The 10,859-nt window shown below is 40.9% G+C and overlaps 1 protein-coding gene across 7 annotated transcripts in view; it reads left to right on the top strand.

Moving 5' to 3' along the window:
- Ekar (Eye-enriched kainate receptor) overlaps positions 1-10,859 on the top strand; it is a 107,806-nt gene that overhangs the window by 37,744 nt on the left and 59,203 nt on the right. The gene's annotated exons all lie outside the window — the stretch shown is intronic.

Here is a 10,859-nt window from a genome sequence, read left to right as displayed (position 1 = left end):
TACCAATATACGCATTTATAAACATGAATTTATATAATAACTAGTTGACCCGGCGAACTTCGTACCGCCTAACAGTCTCTATATACATACATATACAGTCTGTCAAGAATGAGTTGACACACTGCAAAAAATGTAATTTTTTGACTTTGGATGCAAATATCTAAGTCATTAATGCATAAAAACAATTTTTTCAAATAGGAATGTGTTTAATATTATTTCATTATTTTTTAAAAATAAAAATAGAAAACATAACATTCAGTCTGTAAAAAACAAATCAACAAAAACAAAGATCACTCATAAACATCAGTGTCAATAATGTGTTGGCACACTTACAATCTATGAATCTTAACTTAAAATTAAAGCTAGACTATTATTAATTAACACAATATTAATATTTTGTGTGGTCTCCCTGGGCATGTAAAATATGTTGAAGGTGCGTTTTCATCGAAGATATAAGTTTTTGGATAAAATCAAGAGGGATTTTCTCCCACTCTTCAATTATAGCAGATTTGAGTTGTGTGCGACTCTTAGGATTGCTTTTTCCAACTTTTTTCTTCAAGTATGCCCACACATACTCATGTGTCAATCACTTTGCCACAGTTGTAAAGCAGCGAAGTGCGAACATTAATTTCTTTATGCTTCGGATCGTTGTCCTGATAAAATTTAAAATTTGGCTTGTTGCCATTCATAAAGCCATACCCTGGGAAGACCATCATTGTAATACTGCATCAATTTTGATTCATCACAAAATATTACGTCATCCCAATATTCTGTGGGGTAAAAACCAGGTTAACAGCAAATTTTAAGCGCTTTTCTATATTTGCTTTCGATAGCAGAGGCTCTTTACACGCTTTTCTTGAACTGTACTCATGGCTCATGAAGGCTTTGCGTACCGTTTCATGTGAGACATCTATGCCACATTCTTGCTTCAGCTCTTTAGCAAGACATCTTACAGAAATATGCGGATTAGCATTCACTTTTCTGAGAATAAGACGCTCTCCTCGTAAAGAGATATTTTTCTTCGGCCCTCCTCCCGTCTTTAAAAGCAGCCTGTTTTCTTTTTCGGCCCGGTTTATGATATTATAAACTGTTCTCCTGGGTACAGAAAACAGGTCAATCAATTCTGGAACGGAGTTGCCCATCTCGTGGTTTTAGTAGATGAGCTGCACCATCTCAAAGCTCAATCGCTTTCCAGGCATTTAAAAAAAATATTAAATGTGTGCTCAAATGCGTAACTAGCGAAAATTGACAATCAAATGGCAAGAAATGTAAAAGAAAACGTTCATAGATGTAAAAAAATATCAACAGATAACAGTAAAATACCGTTACTTCTAAGAACTAGAGCAAGGCAGATGTGAAAAACGCTCAGTGCCAACCACTGCTGCCAATTTAGCTTTTTTCCCGTCAAATCTGGCTGTTTCCGAAGACCAATTGCGGGAAATATTTGGGAATTGCGGAAAGCGGGAATTCTGGCTTTTTATACCCTGAACCCATTTTCAATGGGAAATCAGGGTATAATGGTTTTGTTGAAATGTATGTAACAGGCAGAAGGCTAGAGACTTCAAATTTTTTTTAAATGTTCGTAATTACAGCGCGCATATCAAGTTTATAAATTAAAATCGATCTCATCCTGATCTTTTTTTATCAATAAAAAACCTTATCGAAATCCAGTTATAAAATTATATCTTCAACACCTTTATTGCTAGCACTGACCAGAGAACACATAGACTAGACATGTAGAACAAATTTTTCTACAGCAGAAAATGTTAAGTTGGTCGACCACTTTACTTCGTATTTGCTCGGCTCGGTCGCTGGAGGTTCGAGCAGTGAAAAATTGCACGACAAAGTCAGTGCGCTGCAAGCTCTCAAACGAAATGGTGCTATTCTTATATGAAGCACGACTATGCGCTTTTGTCCTACTCTCTCTCCCTCTCTCTCTATCTCTCTCTATGGTCGCTCAAATCACCGAACTCAGCAGCACACAAAAATTGAAATTTGTTGTCGACGATCCCAGCTCTTTCCTTTTGAACGAATGGTATACCTAAATCATAAAAGCGTTTGTCACGCTCATGCAAACAAAATGTAAGCGTTTCGATGGTTATTCGTGGGAAGGGTATGAAAGCGTTGATACGCATAAAGAATATGATCGCGACGGGCAAGCACACACACACTTGCAGTCTCTGGAAACATGTGTGAGCATTTGTGGCCTGTGTGCGTAACTCTTGCTGCCTGAGCAAATTGTAATGCCCAAAATTTACCGTTGATTGGCCTTTGAGGGAGCACATACATTTGCATACATATGTATATGTATGTATGAGATGGGATAATAATTGTCTGGCGATTCAGTAGTTTGTCAATTTTGTATTGTTTGAATTGTAGAGTGACTGTCAAATGAGCCTTTATGACTTAACCTCCAGCGACCGAGCCGAGCAAATACGAAGTAAAGTGGTCGACCAACTTAACATTTTCTGCTGTAGAAAAATTTGTTCAAAATGTCTAGTCTATGTGTTCTCTGGTCAGTGTTGCTAGTCTCCAAATTTTTAATGTATGCGTATATGCAATTTATACAATTTCGGTTTTTGTTAAAATTTACCCCCCACCCTTAAATTCACCCCCTCACCCTCACTTTTGTAAAAAGCGTATTTCAAATACTAGAGACAATTGCATGCATATCCATGTTATAATCATAATCTGAAAGTTCCATGAAGATCGTACGTCCACAAAAAAAGTTATTAAGCAATTAAGTTCTCATAGTAAGCGCTCACTGCCGCCCATGCGTGTTTATGCTTGTGTGTGTATATGTATGTAAATGTTTGTGTATGTGTGTGTGTGTGTGTTTTTTTTTTTTTTTTTTTTTTTTTTTTTTTTATATTTATTTATTGACAAAATTATATAACAAATTGCAAGTTGCGTGGTGGCTAGGATAGCGCGCTGTGCTTGCGGGACGGCCGTAAAGCATTGCTTCGCGAGCACTATGCGCTACCTTAGCCTGGGACAGCTCGTCTTCTCAGTCGCTGTGTGTGTGTGTGTTTGTGTGTGTATGTATGTGTGTGTATGTATGCCTGTGTGTGCGTGCGTGCGTGCGTGTGTGTGTGTGCGTGTTTCTTGTGTAAGCTGAAAGACGCGAAAAATTATTGAAATAGCTATTACTCCAAGGGTTCAGGGGATCTCGTAGTCGAGTAGTCTCGACTAGACCTTTCTTACTTGTTAATATTTTATTTTGTATAGTGTACCAACAAAAATGTAACGATAAATTCAATTTATTTAAGCTAATGACCAAAAATAACACCTGCATATTAAAGTATTATTTTTTTAAAGTAATATTAGTTGCGTTGTGCCATTTTTTTTTTTTTTTAATTACTTCAAAAGTTCGATTATGAATGCAATTATAAAGTTGTTCAATATAATTCAAGGATATGGTTGACCAATCGTTTTCAATACCTTCGATTAACTCTGTCTGAACGAATACACTTGACTATGATGATTCTGAGCCTGGGTTTATATACTCAGACTCATGCATAATTTCAACCCTTAAATCTAGTGCGTCTATTGCTGAGTGTGTAAGGCTTAGCATTGGTTATTACATATTCTTATCTTATTGCAGAGGTTGTAAGGCTCAGCGTTCGTCTCTTACATATCTGACTCTGGGGTTGCAAGGGTTGGTGTCCATTTGTCTATTTATAGAGTACGTACATGTGACCCTTATCTTTTCCCAGTGCACTACCTGCTAGTCGTTGAGTGCGTGAGTGTTGAGTGTATACGATCTTCGTATATTCATACATTCATGCCTGAACATTCTGCGGGGGCCAAAGTGGGTAGCGTCCAGAACTGCTATCTGTGGATTTCAAAACAATATTCAGGACAAATACAAATTTAATAATTATTAATAATTGTTAGTAAACCGAGTATGCCACCATCACCTTGGTCTTTTGCTTAGGTGGCGGCTCCCATGCCAAGTGAAGTCTCTTTAAAGAACTTTTGCGGCTTGTAGGTGTCATCGTTTCTTGCACTATTATAGCTAGTTGCATCTGTTAAGGAAGTTGTCGATCGCTTCATTGTTGCCGAGGCCGAAGCCTCCTAGTGATAGATTACCTTCTGTTGATGCTGATGCCTTATTGTGCCTATTGTTTCGCTTGTAGTGATTATGATTGTTTCCTTTAATATGTTGCTGCTACTTCCAATTGACTCCTTTTCTGATGTAATTGTACATTCAGCTTTTATTTCCATTGTTGGTGGCGCTGCTGTGGTCATCAGTTTGAGTGGTCAGAAGAGTTCCAGTCGCTGTTGCAGTCTGTGCAGAAGTTTGCTCTTCCGTCGTGCTGCCAACTGTGGAAATATCATCCATTGATCGAACTTCCAATTGGATATCTGTTGATGTATCTTCAGTGATACTCAACGTCGATGTCGAAGTTGTGGCAGAAATTCCATTCTCGTCCGCATCTTCTATGTGCTCCGGATCCTTTGTCGGAGTTGGTGGAGCCCAGATCTTTTTTATTGACCTCTTGTCTTCACCTATATTTGGTTTTGTTGTTACCACTTGAACTTTATTACCTTGTTCAGTAGCTTTATCATTTTTTTCTCCCATATGGGGACTTGCCGGCGGGCTAACATTCCACGTTTTCAACACAATTGCATCCAAGGCTGCTTGATATGCTAACATCTCATTAGCGGTGACCTTGTTACTGTTATCAGAGGTGCTCACGCAGTTGCGGATACTGCCTTCATCGTTATCCTTCAGCAGTTCCATGTCCACAGGCAAATAACGTTTGTAGCGCTTGCATAAACAGTCTCACGCTGATTTGTAGTTACCCACTCCAATTGAGAAATGGCTTATGACCCGTTGACCCTCTCCTTTGAGATACATTTTGAGGTATATCAGTTTCGTCTTGTCGCTGATATCCTTTCTGTTGTGAATTATACTGGAGAACCGCTCGAAGAACGTCGGCCACGTCCAGGGACTTCCGTTAAAGTATGTAAGTGTCGGTCTCGGTCGTTTCGGAGAGTCTTCTTTTATGTTTTGCAAGTCCTCTAATTTTCTGTTCAGTTTATTTAACAGTTCGTCGAGGCTGCATTCCAGTTCTTCTATTTCATCGCTGCAGGAGGAATGCTCTCCACATCTTGCCTCTAAATCTGCTGGCGCTGACTGGACTTTTTTCCATCGGGAAGATAACCTGACTTTATAGGATAGAATATCTTCCTGGATGTTGTGCTCTAAGATGGCAGACTCGTTTGCCATTTCATTCCTTAATCTTAGAGCTTTCCTATCCACAAGTCTTACCAACTCTTCCATTGGGGTCGAACCACCAAATGAAAACATTGCTTGCTTTGATATTTCCGGTCTCGTGTTCCAGCTATAAAGTTGATCTGTGTCTATGGCGTGATCGGCAACTTCGACTTTCATGAGCTCTTTCTTGGCTCTGATTTCTGCCATTTTGCCATCATATATTTCTCTTTAAATATTGATGGTTGACGACACAGTTGTTTGTTCATTGAAGATCCATTGGCTTATCCCGTTGGAGGTTTTTTTGTTTTGATCACCAGGTTGATCTTGCTGTGCCCCGACTCACAGCTTGGGTTGGAAAGCCAATGCACAAATCTATAATACTAGTACTTCACTTTGTACTAATCACAAACATTTTTCCTTGTGGATGAAATTGAAGTATTAAAAATACTTCATCCGGCTCGAAGGACCATGAACGAATACACTTGACTATGATGGTGTTTAGTTGCGTATTGATCTTTATTCTTCTGAGCCTGGGTTTATATACCCAGACTCGTGCATAATTCCAACCCTTAAATCTAGTGCGTCCATTGCTGTGTGTGTAAGGCTCAGCATTGATCTGTTACATATTCTTATCTTATCGCAGAGTTTGTAAGGCTCAGCGTGGGTCTATTTGCTATTCTTATCCTATCTCTGAGGTTGTCAGGCTCAGCGTTCATCTCTTACATATCTGACTCTGGGGTTGCAAGGGTTGGTGTCCATTTGTCTATTTATAGAGTCCGTACATGTGACCCTTATCTTTTCCCAGCGAATACCTGCTAGTCGTTGAGTGCGTCGGAGGCATGTATACGATCTTCGTATATTCATATGTTCATGCCTGAACACTGTCTTTGTACTATAATGCTTTCCGGACTCATATACTTTCCTGACCAACCGTCCCCAGACGTTTTCAATGATATTAAGGTCGATTGAGTATGGTGGCCACTCCATGAGATCAATTTTTTGGCCCTGAATCCAGGACTTCAGGGATCGGGTGGTCTGAATTGGAGCATTATCATGCTGGAAAATTGAATGCCGGTTTTCAGACAGGTTATAGAAATGCGGAGCAGCAGTTTTAAACACGATGTTATAGTCCTATATAGTCCTATGCTTTCAAGCGCGATGTCAAAATTTTAAGCTGGCAAGTGCTGTAGGAAGATATTGATACCTACACCAATGCCACACCACCACCCCGCCGCAGCGGCATGGAAACCGTTCCAAATAATGTTCTTCTATGAGTAAATCATGGATATAATAATTATAGCCATCAGTTCGTTCCAAATTCAGTTTTTCTCATCAGAAAAGACAACATGCTGCCATTGGATAGACCACGTCATATTCGCCCGGCCAAAATTAATGCGTATTTCTTTTCTCAGCATATCGACTGGTGTCTTTTTTTTTACATTCTGTTTCTTTAAGTAATTAGCTTTCTTAATTGCTCTTTGGACCGTTGATAAGCTCGTCTTAACACCGATTTTATCCCTAATCTTGGTGGTCGATTCGTGGGAATTCGAAGCTTCCCGAACTAATGCTCTTCTATTTCCTTCTGAAATCACTTGATTATTGCCGCTTATAGAGTTTTTTCCATAGTTTTCCCTATTTGTAAGAAAATTGCCAATTAGTTTTCTATTTTTTTCCTGTTTTTCCAGCAATTTTATGGTAGCATAGTCCAGATTCAAAGTCTGCCTCAATCTTTGGTTTTCAACCAAAGATAAAACTGCTTCTTTACCCATACTATAAATATATTGAATACTTTGAGCTTCACAAAATATTTGGTGAGTGTAATTGCCAAAATAAGCAAGATAATTACAATTGCACTTGGGGGCGCTAATCTGATGACGCAAAATAAGTGCACGCATTCTTTGCAAAAATAAAGAAGAATAGAAAATAAAACATACCGGGTTTTCACTTGCGCTTTTTTTTGGTATCTTATATGATGATAAGGAAATCAAAAAAAAAAAAAAAAAAAAACAACAAAAAAAACCAAGAAGTTGCGTGTAATAGGCAAAGAAAAACGTAAAAGAAAATGAGTGTAAGGGGGGGCGCTAACCTGATGACGCGCAGTGTATATATACCAAATGTTGAAGTGTCTAATAAGTACAAAAGTTTAGGTTTTAATTTCCTAGTCTTTATTTGTAGTATGGTAGCTGTGTCGCTCGTATAAAAGGTGTATGAAGATATATGTTTCTCCTCTGGAAGGCCCAGAAAACGCTGGCAGTTTCGGAGTCCGTGGGCTCCTGAGCACACGCGGCACTGGAAGGAATTAATACCGCGTGGCTTGCTGCTTTCTAATGACGGCGTCTTTATCTGGAAGAACGAATGAGTTGAATTGCTTGCTCATTAGAACATAACATGGAGGTTAGTTCGACAGCACAAGGAGGACGAGGATCGGGTTGGAATGATGGGCCTGAATGAAGAATATCATTCAGGCTCTCATTGAAACCGACCCTCACTTTTGTAGTGGTGTTGTCGGGAACTCGGGATTGAAGAGTTACAGGAGATGACAAGGTTGTCGGAATCTCAAGTTTCGTCTCACCCGGAACGGAGACTTGAGTTGTGAAGGAGGAGACCATTTCCGGTGAAGTTCGTGAAAGTGGGCCAGTCAGTACCCAACCGAAAACAGTCTCCAGACCTAGTAGAGATCCACAGTTATTCGGATGGTATTCTCCCTGAATAATAGTCGGAAGGATATCCGCATCTATAAGGACATCAATTTCTGAACTCTTGTAGAACTCGGGATCAGCTAGCTGAATATTCGGAAGCTGGTTCAACAAGAGTTGTGGAATTGGAGATGAAGGGAGTTTACCGGCAAGTTTTGGAAGGACGAGAGCAGAAGCTTCGATTCGTAGTCTCGGCTTCGAAGGAGAGCCAATGTCAAAGCTGCATAGCTTTTGTGCATGAGATGTAACTGCTTGATTCAAGCTGGAAACTTGAGTCTGCACGGATTTGAAGGGCAACTTGATTTTGCGGAATAGTCGCTCAGAAATGAAAGTTCGGATCCTGAGTCGAGTAAAGCACGGACGGGATAGATTGCTTCGGAATGGCATATGTTAATGAACTCCGTGCCGAGGAGGACACCTCGCGTGTTGGCAGCCAGATACGTTTGGACGTTGGGCATAGCTTGCTTACGAATTGGGACTATAGCTGTTGCGGATGCAGCAGCAGTCCGAGTGGGATTGTACACTCTCGTAACTGGTGACCCTCTCGTTCATGGATAGACAGCTGGAGAAACCGAAGGCAAAATCGGATTGGATGGTTCTGTTTTGAACACAGATCGCACAAATTCACTTGCGTTGTGAAGGAGTTGACTAGTTTGGGAGCGGCAGAGTTCGCGCATCTCGGAACTAAGATTGGAACTGTTGGTGCAGAACGGTCACCTTCCATAGCCTCGAGAGCAAGAGCTCGCTCGCTAAGAAAGTGACTAACGTCCTGCCAGGCTGGTATTTCTGTTTTTTGTGTCAGTGAATGCTCCCAGAGAGATCGAGTGCGATCTGGCAATTTGGATGTACACACGAACACAAGGATACAGTCCCAATTCTCCGTAGAGATTTGAGCATGCTCTATTGCAGTGACGCATCTATGAATGGTGCCATGCAACTCTCTGAGAGCTGGGCCTGATTCCTTGGTGACTTTGGAGAGGTTGAGCAGGATTTTAAGCTGGCTGTTGACTAACAGCCGCTTATTCTCGAACTGATCACACAAGGAGCCCCAAGCCGATGAAAAGCCGTCGTTTGTGAGAGGATACTCTGCGACTAAGGCATTTGCATCGCCTGCTGTCTTTGAATTGAGGTGGAATAACTTTTCCACCAGAGTCAAGCGCGGATTCTGAATATATATCGCAGTAAAAAGGTCGCGGGATGTTGGCCAGCGCAAGTAGTCGCCGTGGAACACTTCCATATCAACTGGTGGAAGGCGACAGCCTCCAGACGAGGCGAAAGTAGCGGACATAGGAGCGGGCGGTGTACTCAATGCATAAAGTGCGTCGATTTGCACCCCCAGGTGCGTCGTACACCGCTCATACACAGTGTAGCAGTCGAATTTGGCCTCCAAGGCTTCAACTTCGCCACTGCTCGCCCCTTGGTTCAACGCTCTGGCACAGACCTTATATTGCTGCTCAGCATCATCCCACAAGGCCCTGACTCGATCTCGGCGGATCTGGCGTCAGAGTCCCCGGGACCGTCAATGCGGGCTTCGAACTTAATAAGCCTATCCGAAGCCGCGATGAATTCGGACAGAGACATATTTAATGGATTTGCGGGCTTCGGACTGGACCGGGTTACGACCGGACTGCGCTTGAAAGTGCTGGTGGTCTGTGGTTTCCCGGACGGAATGGGAGATGCGGAGGCACTACGTTTAATCAAACGCGAAGCGGGTGCCTTAATTTGCGCTCGACCCGAACGATCAGACATGGAAGCTAACTGGAAGTTAGCTGGCGGAAAACAACCGATTTAGCAATTTAAGTTCATTATTTAGTAAATGTGCCTTGCATATGTATGTGGAACTTTTTATTGTGAATTTATATGTTAATTGTGTTGCTGGGCTGTTTAGAAGTACGCGAGTGAAAATCAAATAAATCAAAGGCTGCTCATATGTGCATACATGTATGTATGTACATAGTTATGAGCGTATGTTCGTACAAACAGAACATAACGGACACACAATTAGCAAATAAATACATAAACAAGTAAGAAAGCTCTAGTCGAGACTACTCGACTACGAGATCCCCTGAACCCTTGGAGTAATAGCTATTTCAATAATTTTTCGCGTCTTTCAGCTTACATAAGAAACACGCACACACACACACACACACACACACACACACACACACGCACGCACGCACACACAGGCATACATACACACACATACATACACACACATACACACACACACATATATATATACTTTGTTGGGTCTGCCACGCCTCCTTCTGCCTGTTACATACATTTCAACAAAACCATTATACCCTGATTTCCCATTGAAAATGGGTTCAGGGTATAATAAAACAAGTAGAAGTAATTATGCTTGGTGGATAAGTTATCTTAAATTGCAAAATATAACAAGTAAGAAGGCTCCAGTCGAGACTGCTCGACTAGGAGATACCCTGAACCCTCCAAGCTGATATTCTAATCATTCTGGACTTCTATCATGCGCACATACATACACATGCACTTATAAGCACGCGCTCTGCTAACTGCGCAGTAAGCAGCGGCTGCGCTTGGGCTGCGCTGCAGTGTGGGAAATATTATGAGAATTTATTAGTTGAATAATTTCTTTTGTAGACGTATGATCTTAATGAAACTTTTGGAACGTAATCATAATGTTCAAATGTGTGTACATTCCAAAGCACAAGTACTAGTACTTGAAATGCGTTTTTTACAAATCGGGGGCGAAGGGGCCGTGGTATCAAAAATCTGTAAATTGCAAAATCTTTTTTTCCATTAACTTTATATACAACGCAAATTTGAAGTCTCCAGGTCTAAAAGTGTTCAAATTAGGCTGAAAAAACAATGTCGATTTTTCGATTATTCTCGATAAAAAAGTTATCGGATGAGTTATCGAAAAAATAAGATAAACTTGTACTGCCTATGGTATACACGAG

The sequence above is a fragment of the Drosophila arizonae genome, chromosome 3, assembly GCF_054131065.1.
Source record: "Drosophila arizonae isolate 15081-1271.41 chromosome 3, UAZ_ARI_1.0, whole genome shotgun sequence".
NCBI lineage: Eukaryota > Metazoa > Arthropoda > Insecta > Diptera > Drosophilidae > Drosophila > Drosophila arizonae.
Note: the sequence above shows the minus strand (reverse complement) of the source record. Positions and strands in the feature narration are given on the sequence as shown.